The following is a 21,495-nucleotide window of genomic DNA, read 5'->3' as shown; positions in this document are numbered from 1 at the left end:
GTTTTTGTTCACAGCTGGGCTTTCTAAGGATCATTGGGGTGATTCTCCATCCACCACACCCTTAGAGCTTTGGTGGAAAGAAGAGCCTCTCCAGCCATCCTTCTCAGAGCTGTGAGTGCCAGATCATTCTTTGCTGCAGCGTCTGTGGGCTCCCTCACCAGTTTAGCAAAGGGGAGGAATTAGGACCCGACCCTAGTTGCATGCCCCGGACAATACCAGGTTGGATGCCTGTCATTACCACGAACATTTAGTGCCTGCTTATTGTGTGCTAGCTTCCCTCTATTTACTTGACATACGCTTGTAGATTTATTGCTCGTAGTAACCCTGACAGGTAGGCGCTGCTCTACTCCACTTTGCAGATGAAGTACTAAGGCAGAGAGAGGGTATGTGATCTTGTCCAAGGTAATGTTGCTAGAAAAGTGGCAGAACTGAGGTTTGATGTCAGCCATCGTGCTCTAGAGATTTTGCACCAATCTAGCATGTTCTACTGTATAGTCCTAGCCAGGGAAAAGGCCTGGAGAGAGTGAGAAAAGTACAGCAACCAGTGTAGCTTTTATCGGGCTTAAGGGAGAAACATCACTTCTTTATGCTCAAGGCTCTGCTGGGGATTCTTCTGAAGGTCTGGCGTCTTTCTGACCTGGTAGTTCAATTCAATTCAATTCAATTCAACATACATTTATCGAGTGCCTCTTATGATCTAGGAATCATGCAAGCCGCTAGGGACAGAAAGGCAGATAAGGTACAGATAAAACTACACACTAAATCTCAGAAAGGTGTTCTTTATCTTATAAGTGTCCTCTGATGGCAATTCTTTGCCAATGTCCTTGAAGGAGTGGAACGACACAGAGAGAATGCAAAGCTCCAAATGCATGCTTGTTTTTTAGTAGAGGTCAACCTCCCTTTTTGTGCACATCTCAAGTCATTCAATGAAGCACGACTGAAAACATACATAGCAGGTGAATCTGATTCACAGCGTCCTCTCCGGCCGTGGTTGCTTGGAGCTGCTTATTAACCTGCTGTTCAGATGAGCTTCTCAGACCACGAACGTGCAATAACTTTAATGGAAGAAAAAGAGTCAACTCTTTTTTTTCCATTTCTGTATTTTAGATCATTTTTGCTTTGAACCCTGCTTCACTTTTTTTTTTTAAAGCAAATAGCGTGTAGAAAAATCTATCATCTGTTAAACAGTCATGCAAAGAGTGACATCATCCATCACTGTGACAAATCTATCATCTGTTAAACAGTCATGCAAAGAGTGACATGGCCATCCTGCCTCTCTAGCAATGAAGACATCCTCTGAATTACGACCATCAAATCCCATGAATTACTTGAAATAAATAAAAGGAAACCCCATCCATTAGCTGTTTAGCAGCCACTGAAATTCTTGATTCTGTGATTATTTTCTACAAGTCACCTTGAGAGTTAATTAGGAATTAGAAAATGTGAAAAGAAGATCCTTGAACCTCACGGATAATGTTCACAAGACAGACTTCAAAAGACTTACTATCTTCATCTCTAATATGTATGGATTAAGTGACACATTTTGAGATAGAGATAATTTGGGGCCACATTATTGGTATCACCCCAAGGATTTCATGATAGTAACAACAATAACCAATAGTTATTGAGCCAGGCCTTATGCTAAGTACTTAACAACGTGTCATTGCATTCAATTCTCCCAAACATCCACTTTTCATATAAGAAAACAGGCTCAGAGAGGTTACTTTTCCCAGGTCACACAGCCAATGTGGCAGAGTGGGGCTCCTACCTGGGAGATTTGTTTAAGCCCATACTCATTGCTACCTTTCCGTAATCTCTAACAAAGTCATTTTATTTATTAACTCTAGTTAGGGCCCACTCACTCAGCGTATCACAGCCATAAGCCATTCCTGGATCCCTGGATTTTCGTGGATTTACTGTGAGAAATAAATTCATCCCATAATTATATGCCATCACTTCTCCAGATACCTTCATTTTACAACTTGTCATGGTCATTATTTTACCTTCATTTTGTGTTGTGGATTTCATTAGTGTCAGTATTAGTTATCTATTGATGAAACAAATTACTCCAAAACTCTGTGGCTCAGTGCAGCAATCATCACTTATTACGTCTCCTGGTTTCTGAGGGTCAGGAATTCAGATAGAGTACAACAGGGATGAATTATTTCTGCTCCATCGTGTCTGAAGCCTAAGCTGGGGCTGGAATCATCTGAAGGCTTGCTCACTCTGGTGTCTGGCCGTTGATGCTGGCTGTCAGCCAAGGGCCTAGTGGAGGCTTTTGTTGGAATAGCTATACATAGCCTCTCCATCAGTCCTGGGCTTTCTCACAATATGATGGCTGGCTTCAAGAGAAATTATCTCAAGACAGAGAGCACCAGTGCAAAAGCTGAATTACCTTTTTTTTTTTTTTTTTTTTTTTTTTTTTTAGTGTGTGCTTGTGTGTGCGTGCATGCAACTTTATGAAGGTGTAATTCACATATTATACAGTTCACCCATGGCAAGTGTCTTAAATATCTTCAAAGTCTGTACCATTGACATTTATAGCAATGTATGCATAGTTAAATAAAATACATGCTAATGCTGGGGTTATAGAAAGTAAAGATAATTAGGCGTTCTTGAAGCATTCCATAAACCATCTCAGCATCTCAGACTATAGTAGCCTTATTTAAGAAAACCGTTCTTGGGGCGCCTGGGTGGCAGAGCGGTTAAGCGTCTGCCTTCGGCTCAGGGCGTGATCCCGGCGTTCTGGGATCGAGCCCCACATCAGGCTCCTCTGCTATGAGCCTGCTTCTTCCTCTCCCACTCCCCCTGCTTGTGTTCCCTCTCTCGCTGGCTGTCTCTATCTCTGTCAAATAAATAAATAAAATCTTAAAAAAAAAAAAAAAAAAAAGAAAACCGTTCTTGATTGGACAAAAAGCATGTTGAGTGCCTGGGCATTATACATGCATACTCTGTATCTTTGTCAGGAACTTTCTGTACACATGTGACTACCCCAGGAATAGTCACACAAAATAGCTGATAAATGTGACTTCTATTGTGGTAGAGTAAGGAGTTCCGGCTGTAGATGCTACTGACGGGCTGTCCTGTATTTGTTCCTCCCACTTCATTGCAAACAAATCTCTGATTTTGTTCAGATATATGATTGCAGTGTGAGCAGGGAAGGTGGAATTCCACTCAGGCCCTCCAGCTCCAGGGAATCAACAGTGAAGTGAAGCCCACATTCTTCTTTTATGCCTTGGGAGATGTGGTGTGAGGGCAAGACACTTGGAGGTGTGACAGCCATTTTGTGACCATAAGGAGAGAGCCAATAAAGTAGCAGAGAAGACAACCCAGAGCCCTGACAGGTTTGAGCAGCTATAGTAACCAACTCTGAAACTTCTACTTCAGAGCCTTGATAAGATACTGAAATGTCCTTGATGTTCAAACCACTTTAGAATAATTTTTTTTTAAGATGTATTTATTTGAGAGAGAGAGAGGGTCAGAGAGAGAGGGAGAGAAAAGCCCAAGCAGATGCCACTTCTGAGCACAGAGCCTGATGCGGGGCTCAATCCCATTATCCTGAGATCATGACCTGAGCCCAAACCAAGAGCTGGACTTAAAGGACTGCGCCACCCAGGTGCTCCTATTCAAGCCACTTTAATTCACATATTTCATTACTTGAAGCAGAACACCCCCTATGTGACAAACTCCTGTGAAAAAAACAAGTCATGCTTATCAGGAACAGAACAAAAGTACATGACTACTTGCTCTCATTAACAGCATTGCTATAAACTGTGAATTAATCTTAAGGCTATTATAATTTATAATTTTTCTTTTGGAAAGTCAGTGTCAGTAACAGTGTTTGTGTCTTCTAGGCACCTGAGGCCATAATGACTGTGTTAAAGAAATATTGAATTAAGATTGAACTAAAAAATAGTTTACCCAAGTTTTGAACTTTATGCTTTAAAATATTACAGCAGACAAGGAGAAAACTCTAAAGATCTGAGCAAATGATTTATATAAAAGGCTGGGATTGGAAACTATAAAATATCTTTATGGAAGGGGCATAGACCGGTAGGCTAGGGATCGTTTTGTACTACCAAATTGTGTGCAGGACTCCCACTGGAGTCATCAGAGTCATATGCAAAAATCAATGTCAGGATCTTTCCCTGAAACCATAAATGAGGAAATCTGAAAAATCTGAACTATTTTTTGATAGATGTCTGGGAGAGCACCAAATGTCAGAGAGGCCAGGTGTTTGTTGGAAATGGACATGCTTGATACTCTAATATTGCTGGATAAATTAACAAGAAAGAGAGAATTCCATTCACTGTCTTTCCTTAAACTTGAAATGATTTTTTTAAAGCCCTCAGAACTTCTTCAATAATTATTTTTTCCAGATGGTTGAGAATTTTAATGAATAATATTCACTCTTTGTAGAAATGATATGAGTAGCCTTTTTCTTTCCAATAATCTTAGAAAAAATTCCTTTCCTTTTAGACCTAAATTTAACCTAAATTTAACTGGGAGAGAGGTTAACTTCTGTGTGCTCTTCTTTCTGGTGTAGAAGGTATTAGCTTAATACGCACTGCACCAACCACTTTACTATGAGTTTCTTTAACTGTTGGAAAGGGGGTGAGGAAGGGAGGGTGCAGCATTTGGCAACGTCATGTCTCTGAAAACCAACTTTTTGAATAATTTTGTCATGGAGGTTCCAGGGAATAATTAAAAATCATCTTCTAATGATTAAAAATCACCCAAATATGGTTATGTGATTTAAACAGAAGCTGTGATTGATGAAAAAAAATAATGCTTTCATTGAGGAGGTATTTGAAGAGCCAGTACATAGACTTTTGCTTGAAGTCAGTGTTGATTAGAACGCTTTCATATCAGTTGTGATAACAGAGGGAATTAAAAAAAAATCTTGATTTTAATCTTTACTTATGAAAATTTTCACAGGCTTTACCAGGCCAGTTCTGTAATCTGTAAGCTCATCATTCATGGGGATAAGTTGTTATTGTTTTTTGTTGCTGTCTCCTTCTTGTGGGACACACTTCATCATTTTTATTAGAATGTTATCACTCTATAGTACTTATTGAGTTGGTAACAGAGATTTATACTATGCATCATTTTAGGGTCTCCTCTATGAGCTCCATGGCAGTTTGATAAAAAGAAAAAGTAATAATATTGATATATTGATTGAATGATCCCAGTGTTTTTGTTTGTATGAGAATCAGAAGAGTTTCTTAGTGGATAATACCAAAGGTGTAGACAGTCTAGTATTTGTAGACAGAGCCCTGAAGAAATTTGCAATTTGTTGAAAACGTGATTTTCATGGTATTGTGTGGAATTTAGTCTTTACAGATCCTGTATTTGGCTCTCTTTTACATTCAAGGGGACTGGAGGAGTACCTAAGAGGTCCCTTATCTTGGGGACCATACATTGGGTTAGTGGAATAGGAAGGGAGGCCAGTCTTTTTTTTTTTTTTTAAGATTTTATTTATTTATTTGAAAGAGAGAGATATAGAGAGAGCACAAGCAGGGGGAGCGCCCCGGGAGGCCACATCTTCTGACCCTTGTCCAGAGGTCCTTAGACCATGTCATAATATCAATCTCAAAATTTTCTAATAATCTAGTGGGGTCTATCATTTTATAGTTATCTAAACCCTTGTTTTTCAATGACCTTTGGAAGGTTACAGGTTCAGGTAAAGTATCCGTACACAAAAATTGCATTTATTATTTTTGTCTTAGAACAATCTTTAGGGGTTCCTGGGTGGCTCAGTTGGTTAAGCGTCTGCCTTCGGCTCAGGTCATGTTCCCAGGGTCCTGGGATCAAGTCCCACATTGGGCTCCCTGCTCAGCGGGGTGTCTGCTTTTCACTCTCCCTCTGCCCCTCCCCCCATTCACGTGTGCTCTTTTTCAAATAAATAAATAAAATCTTTAAAAAAAAAGAACAATCTTTAAAATTTCAAGGTTTCTTCTGGTTCTGGTGTTTTGGGGTTTAATAAACTATTGCACAATCTACTTCTACTCTTCATAATATAGCTTCTCTGGGTTGCAGTGGGCTCATTCTAAAATGTGGATGTTGCTATAATTGATCTCGAAAGTCCAGCCCTAGAATTCTATTAATCTACATACAATTTCCACTTATTCTGCGGATGAACTCTTCCTGGTATGAGTATTTTATTGTGTTTCTTTCATTGGGTAACAAAGGCTTACTTTGTGTATGTAAAATAATTTTAGGCACGAATGGTTAGAAGCATTTTTTTGGCAAGTAGCCTCTTTATTCCTGAATTAAATTGGGTTTAAGACTGACCCTGAAGGTAAAACACTATAATCTTTTAGAATGCCCTAGAATCTGGACTAGAAGTCAAGTCCCTGGGCTAACTTCCATCTTCCATGTTCTTTAATGCAAGTCTCTCTTTTCTGATCTCTCAGTCCTCAAATTCTCAAGTGCCAGAAATGCAAAGTCATTACTCATTCTCCCTTCTCCTGCCACCTGTAACTGCCTGTACTTACTGAGCTGACACTCTGGATAAGCTATGGCCTCGTTCTCTAAAATTCCAAGGGCCTTAAAGCCCTCTGTTGCCCAGCGCTCCTGGGCTTGTCAGGGGTGGTCTGGTTACTAGCTGCTCAAAGACTTCTCAGACTGTGGTGGTGGGCCTGGGAGAACACTGATGGATATGAACACGTTTAAGGTCAATATGGGGGTGTAAGGTGGGGGAGTCAGTGGTGTTGGAACTCCAGGGCCTGGTTTTTCTAATGAGTCAGTGCAGTGTCAGTGTGCATGTGGTTATACTGATGATGGTGAAGAGAACTGAATAGTAAATGCCATTGGGGAAAACTGGAAATCTGTGCTCATAACAGATATAATAAAAGGAGGGAAAATTCAAAATTTAATTTGGTTATGAAAAAAAATATTAATTATAGTACCTTTGTGACCCAATTTTAACTTAGGTTTATTTTTTGAGCAGCAAAATAACAATTCTATATATAGCTAAATATGTCACATGGGTTTTATTACTTCATTGTTCAATTTTATTCGTGTACTTTCGGTGTTCATATAATTTAGTCCTCTACTCATGCCATGGGGTAATTGTTTTATATCTTAGAGGAAAATTAGATTGCATCCTGACCACGGTAATCTTGAGCTTAAAGGATTTGTGTGAATGCTAATGAATGCCCACCTGAGAACTCTCAGGTGCACACAGGCAGATCTTGAGAAGCATTTTGAAACAGAAGCTTTTAATCACACGTCAATTCTTCGAACAAAGTTTTTAAAACAACATCTCTTGTTTGTTTCTACATGTTCATTGCAAAAGTAATGGAAATGGAGAAAAACTTAATATGTGAAATAATTATTTACCCACATACCCTACAGATCAATGAACACTATAATATTTTGGCCTAAACTTTTATAATTCTTTTATAATTCGCACCTCCTTTTTTGGGTGCAAATTGCTCCCAATCTATTTCTTTTGTTTCTACTTAAAAATATTAACTTTTCTAGGCCTCAGATTTTCCAAAAAATGAGGGTGTTGCTGTAATTGGTCTCTGAGGTCTAGCCCCACCAATTCTATGGACTTTTAAAATTTTCACATATTCTTTGGGTAAAATCTCTTGCACACCAACATAAAAATTCTTTTGAATCCACCATTTCAATGTTTTGTGAACATTTCTATGCCACTGAATATTATTTAATAATATGATTTTAATGGCTTTATATTATTCGGTTGTAATTATAGTGTAGTGTTTTACCAATCTCTTTTTAAACATTAAAGATATTTTTTCTAATTTTCCAGCTGAATTTTATGCTCAATTATTGTCTTTATAATAAACTCTTACACATATGTCTGATGATTTGTGTATAATAAATTCTTGGGTGTATAATTTGTAGAAATCAAAAGATTCCCAAGGTTTAAGTATTTCGTAAATGCAGTGAAAATTACCTCCAGAAACGATACTCTAGTTTTTATACTCCCGAATTTTAGCTCAGCATATTATTTGAAAATATTTGTTGATCAAGTTTAATATGATGACAAATTGCTTTATATTTCTTTGCTTATGAAATTTTTCATATATTTATTAATCACTTATATTCCTTTGCCCATTTTTTGTACTTCTCTACTTTATTGATTCCTTCACCTATTAACACATTGTCCTAAACATTGCAAATATGTTTTCCTGAGTTCAGTGCATGACACACTAGCTGTGTGATCTTGGGAATGATGTTTATTTTGCCTGTGTCTCTGTTTCTTTAAAATTGGACTGATCTAGTCTATCGCTTCAGTTAATGTGCTCTGGACCTGGGGGTCTGAGTGGGATTGTGACTTTTTATTGGCGTGAGCACCCTCACCTTCCCGCTCTCCCATTCTCACCTTTGTACCTGGGTATAGAAGTTAAGTAGCACCGCTGTTGGCTGCGGGTCTATTTTGCCCCTAGAGGTGTCAGGCTCTTTCAATAGCTCCCTGTGGTCAAAGCCCCAAGGTTGTCCCTCTGGCCCTGCCAGTTGTCCAGGCAATCGTGGCCTCCTGGCTTCTGGTATTAAGCACCACCATGTGCACTCTCGTCGCCGTGGGTATTAACAAGCCTGGCCCTGGGTCTGCCTCTCCCATAGTCAGCCCCGGCCTGCAGAGAGGACCACCCGCCGTACAACGTAGTGATGCTGGCATCCTTCTCACCAGTGCCTTCCTCATGGCCTTGCTGCAAGGCACGATATTGGTGTCCTGTTCTTCCAGTGGAACATAAGCCTCTGCTGAGTATTCCGGCCTCAGCTAACACATGTATTGCAGATCACCCACCTCCCAGAGCCCCTTTGTTCTTTACTACCTGTCAGACATTCCCACCTCATTCAGCCGGAGTCATCACTTTCCTTAGACTTCCAGGAGCCACTCTGGCAACAAATGTAGCCACTCCGTGAGCTTCCTGCCAAATTGTTGGCTCTCAAGCTGTGAAAAAGTGCCCCAATTAAATAAATCTTTTTTTTTTTTTAATCTGGTCTTAAATTCCAGCTCCACTTATTAAGCTCCCTCTGAACCCAATACCCGATTCACTCTCCTGGCTTCGGCTGGTGTAAGGTAGCTAATTCTTGCAGCTCCTTGGGTGAACAGTCTCTTTTCTTTGTCGGGCCCAGGGTGGCCCCATGCAGGTGATGCTGGATGTAATCCTAGCCGCTGGGCAGGCAACCAGGAGGGGAAGTGCAGGCAGTTTCTGAGAGGTGTCCCTGTCGCTCTGCAGTATCTTCTAGCACAGGGACGCAGGGGTCAGGGTCCCGTGTTTTTCCACCCAGGGCCGTGACCTTAGGACAACAGACCCTCCTTGACTGAATATTTAATTATCTGTGGAGCTCTGACACTTTAACTTTCAAAGCTTCGATTTCCTGCTCAACTGTGTCCTCTCTTCCACTTTGTAAGCTATTAACAGGCCGATGGCTCTCCCACTTAGCCCTTAACTGCTTTTTCAGAGCACTTATTTTCTTGTTATTCCTCTGTAGTTAGCAGTACAATTTACCTGTAATCAACCAACTCTGCTGTCTTTGTAAGTATTGTTCCTCTTTATCTTCCAAATGCCTTTCAGGTCACTCCTGATGACCGTTAACAACTCGGCTGCCTTATGCCAGGGACTGTCCACGTCCCATATACTACTCAGGGCGGAATCATCTTCGCCCGCGGAGCAGTGAGAGACCTTATCCCCGAAACCCATCTTGTTGCCTCTTTTCTTGGATCACAAGTGGCACCAACTGTATTTGTTCAGGTCCTCAGGAAGCAGGGGCCGGGACGGAATTAGATGTGTGTATTGGTCTCCTATGGCCGCGTTAACAAATCACCATAAATTTAGTAGTTTCAAAAAACACACCTTCATTCTCTTCCAGTTCTGGAGGCTGGAAGTTCTGAGATCAGGTTCACTGGGCTGAAATCGAGCTGTCCGCAGAACCACACTCCCTCCGCAGGCTCTAGGGGAGAATCTGTTCTTTGCCTCTTCCAGCTTCGGGTGGCTTCTGCCATGCCTTTGCATTGCCAGCATCTTCAGACCTCTCTCTCTCTCACTGCATCTTCATATTGCCTTCTCCTCTGCTTGTATGTATGTCAAATCTTGCTCATCCTCTCTTATGAGGGCATTGTAATAGCATTTGGACCCACCAGGGTAATCAATACGTCATCTCCAAATCCTTAACTAATCACAGTTGCAAAGACCCTTTTTCCAAATAAGGTACATCTACAGATTTCAGGGATTATGAACTGATATCTTTGAATATCAAAATATTAAAATATAGCCTTCTACAAAATGCAAGAGATTTATTGGGGACATATATCTGTGAGGAAAAAAAAAAAAAAGAAGGGAACTAGAGACAGTGAAGAAATCCTTCACTGTAGGCCTGATGTCTCTGAAAGAGAGTGAGAAGGAAGGGGCAACGTGTATTAAGTGTTTCAGACTGCAATGTAATTCCAGAAAATTTGCACAGGCTGATAGAGAGTCCTCGAGTCAAAGTATTCCACTGAAAAGGTCCTGTGTCTGCAGGAAGAGGTCTGTATTCATAAGCCCATTTGCAAAGTCATTGGCTTGGTGCAGTCCCCAGGAATTGTGGCCGGGACAGGAACGTAGTGGTAGATCCAGAAAAGCAATAGCTTGAGTCATAAGTCAGTTATGCTCCCTAAAGCAGGAGAGCTGAGCTTGCATTTTCATGGCCACCGCATTCATCCATATACCTTTTCCTCCGATCTTGTCATCAATCTTCACTTTTCTAAAGGTCCCTGACTAGCTAGGCAAACCATAGCCATTAACCCATAGCCATTAGCGGTTCACTGACTCATGCAAATTACTTATACTGTGTAGACCTACTTGAGCCTAATCTTGAGTGCACCTGGCACATCAAATTAAGCCTAGTTCACGGTGGGCAGTCCTGGTCACGTAGTCACATGGTATCTTGTGTCTCTGCCAGACTCAGTTCCAAGCCAAGACCTGCTTTTCAGATGGGGACTGGTGTTGGAAAGAGATAGCATATCCTTACTCCCAAATTCTAAGGTCTGTTTTGTGGTTCTCCTGTTTGGCCTTCTGTCTGCCCATGTCGCTTCAAATATCATTGAATCTGTTTGGGCGTAAAGCCTAAATGGCAGTGCCACTCACACCACAGCTTGTGCCCAATGTTGAGGCCTGTCTGACTCTGCCTTGAAACTAGCAGTTTTATATATAGCCTTGCAAACAGGTTGGGGTAGTGCATTCAAATATGGTACATATTCTCTCCAAAGTCTGAAAAAATCCACCAAGCACTGTGCCTCTCTCTTCATGGTGGCAGTGTCAAGTGTAGAACTGCCACAGACCCTGTTCCTCTAGAAACTTCATCTGTGTAGTAGGTCTCTGAACTTTCAGGGGGTCTGCTCACCTCCCTTAGGCATGCATGTGCATTTCAAAAGCATCTTCTTTTACTACTTCGTGATCACCAGGTCTAATTAGCATATTGTCATCAGTGTAATGAACCAGCATGATATTCTGTGGACTATCAAGGCAATCAAGGTTCCTCTAGGACATCAGACCGAGGGCCAGGGGCTCATATAGCCTTGAAGTAAAAGAGCGAAGGTGAATCACTTCTAATTTCGTCTATTACCCGGTGTAGAAAAGAAAATGTTTGCTGGGTCAATGACTGTGTAAAAGGTGCCAAGGGCTCTGATGATTTGCTCCAGTGATGATACCACATTGGGAACACCGGCTGCAATTGGTGTCACAACCTGATTAATTTTATGATAATGATAGGTAGCCCTGAACACACATCTGGCTCGTGCACTAGCTAAATAGGGGAGTAAAAAGAGGCTATGATAGGAATCTCACCTTGGCATCTTTCATGTCTCTGATGGTGGGAGTGCCAAGGGCAGACCTGCCACAGACCACTGTTCCTGTAGAAACTTCATCTGTGTGGTAGATCTCGGAACTTTCAGGGGTTTTTTATCACCTCCCTCGGGCATGCATGTGCATTTCAAAAACATCTTCTTTTACTACTTCCTGATCCTCAGGTCTCTACACCATCCAGGGATACAGTATTGCTTTCAATGATGGGGCAGTGTAAAGGAGCTTTTACTGTAATGGCCTTTACACTCTGGGTTATAGAACCAATGTGTGGACACCCCATTTTGGAGGAAAATAACCACAAAATGGGTCTGCAGTCCCAGTGGATCAACTGTGAGATGGACTTGGGCCAAACCTCCATCTATCACCTTACCTCCAGAAGCCCCTCTGTCCGACCATGGTGGCATTCCAGGCTTTGGGGGTGAACATGAGTTCAGAGTAGTATCTGTTAACCCTTGAATGTGTGAGTATTTCCCTATCTTCTGTGCACAGTCACCCTCGTCCATGGCCATATGTCCCTGTGGGGAAGGCTTGGAGGAAGAGTTTAATAAACATGGCCATGTGCAGGGTCTTCCTAAATGCCCCCATCAAGTGACTCCGGATCTGAGAACTGGCTTAAATTTAGGAACCAGTTAAGTGGACTTTTATCCCTACTATAGTGACTCACATCAAGTTTCTGCCACTAGACCTAGAATTTTTTCACTTTTATGTGCCAAGCAGTATTTTCATGTCCGCCCATTTTTTTTTTTTTATCCCTCAGAAAATTCATACTCAATTAGCCACCACCAGAGATCATTTTAGGTTAAAAGACTTTGATTACTGCTCCACCCCATTGGCTTATTATAGTAATTGCACACAGCAAGTCTCTAGTGATTAAACAGTGCCACCTGGTCTCTATCCATCCGGAAATGAAACTAGGGAGCCCAATTTCATGATGGCACCTGCAACCATCATCTCTATCCTATAGAGCACAACCACCGTTAAGCCTTTTGGGGATGTTGGTCTTCCCCACACCAGTACATTTGTTACTACCTTGGTAAAGGCGATATCCTCCGGGCTCCAGCAAGAGGAATGCTAGAGATGGCTACACAGATTGCACACAGTAGTTCTATTTGAATATTTGCTCCTTAAGTCTTCATACTCTTTTTTTTATTGTATGCCAGGGTCTGGGATCCTCACTGTCCTCACTATCTGGAGGTCACGATTGAGTTCATACTTTAAATTTAATCCCTCATTTCTAGAGGCTTTATTTTTGGACTTTCTTTCTGCTTATACAGTGTGTCAGATTGCAAGAACTGTGTTATTCTATGGTCTAAGATTAATGTTTATATTAGTTAGAATGCCATCTACATTTATTCATTATTTCATATTTCTCTTGACTACAGGGACCTTGTTATGCTTTAATTATCTGTTAAAAATTCCTTACCATATTATTAAGATTGTTTAAAGTTTTTGAGTATAACCCTCTATTATCAACCCACAAATAAGTTTTAATCTTAGTCTTTTGTATTTTTATAAATCTCTATGATTATGCTCTGCATTCTGGTGAGTTTCTCAGTACTGTCTTCCTACTTGTTAATTCTCGATTTGTGTATACTGTAAAGTTTATCCCCTCCCTTTCATTTCTCATTCCGATTGCTTTATTTTCTATTTCCAACATCTTAATTTGAAAAATTTACATGCGGGGCATCTAGGTGGCTCAGTTGGTTAAGCATATGTTTTCAGCTCAGGTCCTGATCTCAGAGTCTTGGGATCCAGCCCCGCATTAGTCTCCCTGCTCAGCGGGGAGCCTGCTTCTCTCTCTCTCCCTCTGCTCCTCCCTACCACTGTGCTCTATCTCTCTCTCTCACATAAATAAATATAGTCTTTTAAAAAATTTAAAAATTTACATGCACTCCCTCCCCAAATACTCTATAATACATATGTGATGGGCAGAATTCTAAGCTGACCCTCAAGATTTTTGTCCCTTGGTGCACATGCCGTGTATAATCCTCTCCCCTTGTATGTGGCAGGGTTTTTCCCTCTTACTTGTGTTTGTTACCCATCTCTGAAGAGTGGTTTTCCTGCTGTCTCCACTTACCCCATTTGTTCAATTCTAGAACAAAGTCATACAGTTTTTTTAATGCGAGTTTCCTGCGATGATGTTGGGGATGGTGATTACGGAGTTAAAGGTGGTGGGGACCGAAAGTTTCCTGGTTTTAGGTCCTGGTTTAAAGGCTGTTGTAAATCCTCTGACTCCCTAATTTGGCCTATAATCCTAGGCAGCATTCTACAAGAATATATGTATTTTTATTATTTATTATTTTTCAGCTTTCTTTCAGGAGTTGGTATAGCCAAAACATAGACCCTGGCTTCAAAGTGAGCCTGGCAATAGTTTTATGTGGAATTTTTGGGCTTCCTTTGTCTTCACCACCAGCTTCTGCCCTAAAGGCCAGACTGTGGATTCAGACCCCACACAGTGTTTTGCTTTTCTGTCCATTTCTAGTCCATCATAATATTTAACTCTTAAGTTGTTTGACTTTCTCTTTTTATATTATTTTTACTTCATTTGTGTATTTCTGAAACAGAGACAGTTTTCAATGTATGAACTTATTTTGCCATTTCCATAGAGAAATTCCTCAGTATGGTTATTTTCCTTATAAAATATATTTAGTTCATTATTGTTTCTGGTCCCAAATTAAGCATTTTGTAATTGAAAGAGGGAATTTAACCTGTTTGCATTTATTGCTTATAGACGGACTTGGTCTTTCTGCTGTATTGGCCATGTCTGCGAGTCCTGCGAGCATGAGATGACTACAAGAGATCTCATTCATGAATAGAACCTGGTGAATAGGTCCTATTCTTCTGGATTATTGCACTGAGTTTGCCCCTTAAGGATATTTGTACATTAAAAAAAAAAAAGTTGCCACTGTCTTCATTACGAGATGAAAGTTGATTAATTTAATAAAACAGAGAATACCATAAAATTTCCACATGAAATTTAAGAGCAGACAAAATCTGGGTTTTTTTTAGAAGATCTTGACTGAGAGGTGCCACTGTTGCTGGTCACTATCTTTCTTTCAAAGACTTTTGGTGTATACGAGGCAGTGGCTTATTTTAGCCGTTTTCTCCAATTACTATTCAAGGCTCCAACTCCCTACTTCTTGGACGTGGTGAGTATAGAATTTTTTTAAAAATAAAATTTTAATTTGGATTAATTTTAGATTTACCAAAAGATGAAGACAAAGATAATACATAGAGCTCCTGTATGCCTCTTACCCAATTTCCCCTAAAGCTAACAACTGATCATTCATGGTACATTTGTCAAAAAACGAATGGTACTTCACTTTAACTGAATTCTAGACTTCATTCAGATTTCACCAGCTTTTTCACTAATGTTCTTTTTCTGTTTCAGGATCCATTCCAGAATACTAAATTGCATTTAGTCATGATGAATAGATCTTAAGAACTAAATAACATTGATTCAAACACATTGGATTTTTGACAACTTTAGAGCAAACTGTAGCTGTGTCTAGGATATATGAGTTTGCAACTGTGATTCATAAGGACCACTGATGTTGCCTTCTGTGGGGAGCCTTACTATTAGGGCCATAGGCAGCATCATACATAAGGAAGAATTTTTTCTTATTTAAATATTTATTTACTTGAGAGAGAGAGAGAGAGGCAGGGGGAAGGAACAGGGGGAGAGGGAAAGAGAGAGTCTTAAGCAGACTCCTCACTGAGCACGGAAATGGACATGGGGCTTGATCTCATGACCCTGAGATCACGACCCTGAGATCACAACCTGAGCAGAAACAAAGAACTGGATGCTCAGCCAGCTGTGCCACCCAGGAGCCCCAAGGAAGCATTTTCAGTCAGTTGCCTTGACCTGTGCAGTGCAATGAAAGTGAAGAAAAATTAAAACATCAAGGCATTGGCACCATGTTTAGTTGTGCCTTCTTATGGGTAGAGATTTGTCGCTAATACAGAAAAGAAGTATCAGGAATTCAGGACAGGTCAAGCAGACCCAAAGGAGCATCTCAAGATGGATGGCAGACCATTTAACATCCCAGAGAGCTGGACTCTCTAAGGTGGTTTCCCTGGCTACTGGAAGACTCTCTGCTCGGGGGAGTTGAATGACCAATTGTTGAACATTTGAAAAAGGGGTCAGGGAATGAACTATGTGTTAATATTGGGGATACTTAGTTACTAAGAAGACAAACTCTTTTCAGAGGTCTATAGGCAAATGAAAGAAGATATTCTCCACAAAGATACATACTGATTTATCAGAAAAATTTTACTTTTGTGTATGTTTGAGACTCTAGTGCCCTTCCTAGCAGCTAGAAGGGGTGGAACTTTTCACTATTAAATGCTCTTACTCTTAGCTGACCAAATGCTCAATAGGATTCAGAGGGATGCATAAAGTAGCACTTCAGTCTTGAGTCACACCCTCTAACCTACAGAATCCAGGGGACTTAGGGATGGCTCCCCTACCCTATTCATCTCATGCCTCCAGCTTTTTAAGCTCAACTCTGGAGCTGCCTTATGAGGCTTCCCGTCTCATAGTTATTGGGAAATTCAAAATCTCTGCTTCTTTTGACCTCCTCTGCTTTCTCTTCACACTTCCCAGCTACCACTGGCCCTGTTGTTTCCTCAGTCTCAGGGGAATTATTATTCAGTTCCCCCCGTTTTTATTTTAGATAGGGTTGGGATTGTATGCGTGGGGCAGCCTCACTTTGGATTGCATGGAAGGGGAAGCTGCAAAGCAATCTAACATATCCCTCAGATATATTATAGTGCATATGTCCCATGCACTGTTATGCTAAGGGCACCCTGGTTTCTTTCACTAGCTTTAGTTGTAATACCAAATGCCTGCTTTTCTTCTCCTTGCTTACATATGTTACAGGAAGCCAGAAGACAGTTGGCACTTTCTAGAAATCAGGAATGGAACAAGGGGGGAGTGGGATGAGGATGAGGAAAATACCTTGTTCTGACTTACTTATTATAGGCTTTTATGTTCTTCGGACTTGCTAGTTTCTTTTTATCTTTCCTGTATTTCAATTTGGGCTCAGTGTGTTGGCTTGTTTTTCTCCTCTGGTGTGTTGGAGAGTCTACTTTCTATTTTTATTGTACTAATGGCTCTTTTTGACTTTTCTTACCATAGTGGAAGCTCCTTGTCTCTATTGAACAATTCTCTAAGAAACCAGAGAATGTTTGCTGAAGAACTGAAATTCAAACCTAAGCAGTTTCATTCCAGCCTTGTTGTGCTTAATTACTACGCTCATAAACCTACACAATGATGTTTCAATCATCTCATTTAAGCTTTATATTTACCGTTATTTCCTAGCCTTTTTAACACAAATTATTTAGAGTGAGATTTCTTGAACTGAAGTTACATATTCCTGGGGTATTCCTTGCCTGAGTTTATCTTAGCCAGTAAGTGATGGTTTGTTTTACAGGAATGCTGTTTTTCTGAAGACTTAGGGAAATATTATCAACTCTTTGTTGTCCATATATATTTACAAGGAAATTGGCAAAATCCAAGTTCTGTGTGTATCTTTGTACATGTGTGCGTGTGTATGTGTGTGTGTGTGTGTGTGTGTGATGGAGGAAGAGAGAGAGAGAGAGAGAGATTACCCAGAAAAAAGAAAATATGCAAAGAGTATATGGAAAACTTGAAACCAAGTGCAGTATGCCATGGTGTTAAAAACATAGGCTCATGCCATCCACTCCCATAGCTTTTGCAAGTCTGTCAGACAGAGGAGCAGAGCTGTGTGATAGTTTACTAAGTCTGTGAGGGTCCATATAGCTGTTTTTTTTTTTTTTAATAAAATTTCCCGCTACATGAAACTGCCTCCTTCCTCCACTCTAATTAATTACCAGCCAACCAAACTCAGCTCCATCAATTGATCAATTAAAATTTGGGCTGAAATTGTGCTTTAACATATGTTAATTTATAAACATAGGCCTTTGCTTTCTTTAATTTCCAATCAAAATGAGTTCCCTTTAAAAAAATGTCCTTAGTTGTTACCTTTTATTTTACTTGTCCTTCTTTACCTTACTTAAGTGTCCTCATTTAGCTTCTAAAAATTTTAAAAATATATTTCTCTTTGAAACCTAGATGTATGAAGCACAATCATGAACAGAGTATAAGTACAAAGCATCATGAGGAAATTGAGAACAATATGAAATCATCATATATTATGGCAGATGAAAGCATTATTCCTAAGCTTCCCACAATGAACTTGACAACAAAGAAGATGATAGCTTTTTCCAGACACAACCACTAAGTTGATAGCAAGCAGTAATCAATCGAAAGAAATTTTGGATGTAGTTAGATGTCAATTTAAAAGTATAGGCTTTTATTATTGTAATGATGTAAATGAACATAAATTTCAGTATCTTTTATGTAAGAAAACAATGAGTGATAACTTCATGAAATAATCATTCTTCCCGTACCATTAACAAAGACTGCATTTACTCTCTGTGCATGTAACATTTTTCTTTTTCTTTTTTTCCAATCTCCGTGTTCAGACATTTTATCAGAATACATCTAAATATACATTTTTCTCATTGATTATTCCTAGAACTCGGAGCTTTTTAATCTTTTGATTTGCAGACTCAGGGTTTTCTTTAGTGAAGAAGAGCATTCTTTGATCAGCTGTTTGCTTTTTACTCTCTCTTCCATTCATCTTATCTTGGAATTCTTGCTTTTATAGGTTGTTTTTTTCATATTTGTCTTTTAGGGATCATCATTTGCATCTCTTAAACTTCTCGTCCTCTTATAGATGATTTCTCTAACTTTTGGTCTCCTACTTAACATATTTAAGTTTTCTTAGACAACACTTTCCGCTACTCTTTGGGTTTCAGAACATTTTTTCTTTGTTATCTTTTAATAATATGCTATTTGAAAGACTTCTGCCTCCAGAAATGGTGAGCTAGCTAATTTGGACAAATGAAGAACACCTAAACAGTTTTGTAAAACAAAGACAAAAGTTGTAAAGATAAGAACCAAAAATCTGATTGAAGGCATTGCAGAGCTACCTTGGTAGAGAGGACTGGCCAGATTAAGACATGAAGAAAAGGGAAGGCCAGGAACAGACATTTGGTCCTGCTTTTTCCCCCTCAATGCACTTGCCAATTTGAAAGCAGTGACTGAGAGCCTAGGAAGCTATGCAGAACTTCTATCACCCTCATAGAATTAGCAGAACAAATATTGAAATTGGGCAACAAGGAAGTGTACCCACAAACGAACTAGGCTTTCTGTTGAAACCCTGAAGAGCTACACGTTAGGAGGAAGGGTAAAAATAACAGACTAGCTCTTGCAAGGTGTGACCTCACCTTCAAATACTTTTCATCCGTGATTGGATTAAGGGGATATTATCATAGACTTATTCCCAGCAGAGAAAATGCAAATCAATTTTGGATGAAGAAAAAAAATTATTATATCTTCAAATGATCTCTACATATAATTTGCAACACTCAATAAAAAAGTAACAAAACATAAAAGTAAAAGTAACTAAATAAAAACCAACAAAAAACTAAACATGTCAAAACAAAATGCAGATATGAAAGTTGTCAGACACAAATCTTAAAATTACTGTGTTAATAATTTAAGACATTCAATGACAAGTTGACATATTTAACTAGAAGACTAGAAATGATGAAATACCTGAATGGAAATTTAAAACTAAAAACCAAAATAAATAAAATTAATTATGTAATCTTTGGCTTTATAGCAGATTGGATGCAGTTCTCAAAAAAAGAAAAAAGTGAGCTGGACAATAGGTCAGAAGAAATATCCAAAGTGAAACAAAGAGAGACAAGATGGAAAAGATGCAACAATGGAAAAGAAAATATTATGCATGTGACATGCAGTTACAGTCTCTGCAATTGGAGTCTTTGGTGGGGACGACTAAGAACGGGGAAGAAGCAATCTGGGAAGATATATGAGTGAAAAATTTCCAAAATTAATGAAAGATATCAAACCATAGATGCGAAAGTATAAGCCTTCAAACAGGATAAGTATTAGGAAAATCCCACACAGAAACACTATTGGAAATGAAGACAAAGGTAAAATCTTAGGAGAAACCACAGAAAAAGATACATTATTTCAAAGGACAAAAGTTGAACTGACAGTTGGCTTCTCAGAAGATAAGGAATAGTATCTTCACAGTATTGCAAAAAAATAACTACCAACACAGATTCTACACCCAAAGGAAATATTCTTCAGAAGGGAGGACAAAAAAAGTCCCAACACTCTACTCAAATTCGTATTCCTGAATTCCCCCATATCCCATACTCATTTATTTGAAACAGATACACTTCAACCTTGGATATATTGCTTATTCTAAATTTTGTATTTTTAGGTGCCTTATTTTCAGTTTGTATTTGTCTTATTTATTGTTGAGTATAAAATCTGAGAGCATAAACATTTTTCTTAGTTATTCTTTTGAATTAGACTTACTAAATACTTTAAATTATTATAGTAATGACAATAGTTATTATTGAACAGTAGCAGGCAATATTCTTGAATTACACAAGCATCACAAGGGTCGGGAACTCTGCTATGTTCATAACATATGCCAGGGATCTAGAAAAGTGCCTAGCACATAGTACATGTCAAGAAACGGTTATTGACTAAATAGATTTTCTGTACTACTCTTGCAGGGTATTGTTATCCTTCTCTTACTGATGCAAAAGTTAAGGCTCAAAGTGGTTAAATGACTTTCTAAGAGTAACACAGCCAGTGAACGGCAGAGGGAAAATTTGGACTTAATTTAATCTGACTTTGCAGGTGTCACTTTCTCACAACTCAGTGGAGATTACAGAGTGACCCTGATTGTCAGACAATTCATTGATTTGTGTTTCCTGATATATGGAAAACTCAATGGGGGCAGGAAACTTAACTTATCAGATTTTGTAGCCCCAGGAGTTAACAAATAGCTTGACACAAAATAGACCTACCATAACTATTTGTTAAATAAATGGCTCTGATTTACTCAAATAACTCAGGCGAGTTTACTGCCATGGGGAGTCTGACATTAAATTTGCTTTGTCTATTTATTGATCATGACAGTACTCTTTGAGTGTAATCATTCTGCCAAAGTGTTCATCTTCAGTCACACAGGACTCAATGATGTAGCCTCAGACGCAAAGAATGGGAGGCTCGTTTACCTACTAATCTTGGAAATGAGAAGGTATGGAGGAGAGGAAAAGATAGGTTCACAATCTTTTCCTAGTACTCGAAAGCAACATAAGGATTTCCTAACAGCTGATAATTCCTAACACTGATAATTTTACTTATGGTTATGATTATTACCGCTAACTCATTATTCTGGATTGATTTTTTTTTTTTATGGTACTCAAATGGTCCCCAATGACTGTGGGGTTTTCCCCCATGCAAATGAACTCACATAGAATTGAACTTACTATAGAATTTAGGAATGGGAACAGAAAAGTCCTCCTTGAACTTGAGTTAAGTGACTATACATTTCTAACCTAGCATATTCAGAGAAATGAATCTTCTGTGCTTGTATTCGTTTTCTGTAGAGCCTATATCTTTTGAGATTTCTTATTGTAATGTGGGAATTAGCATTTAGTTTCCAGAAGGCCTTACTGAAAACATTTTTTGACTTTCCCAGAATTCATGGGCATATGTTTGTTTTGAAATATGAAAATAACTTGTACAGATGTAACA

This window comes from Ursus americanus, chromosome 11, assembly GCF_024610735.1.
Source record: "Ursus americanus isolate L20-20 chromosome 11, mUrsAme1.1.p, whole genome shotgun sequence".
NCBI lineage: Eukaryota > Metazoa > Chordata > Mammalia > Carnivora > Ursidae > Ursus > Ursus americanus.
This window is presented reverse-complemented; position numbering follows the sequence as displayed.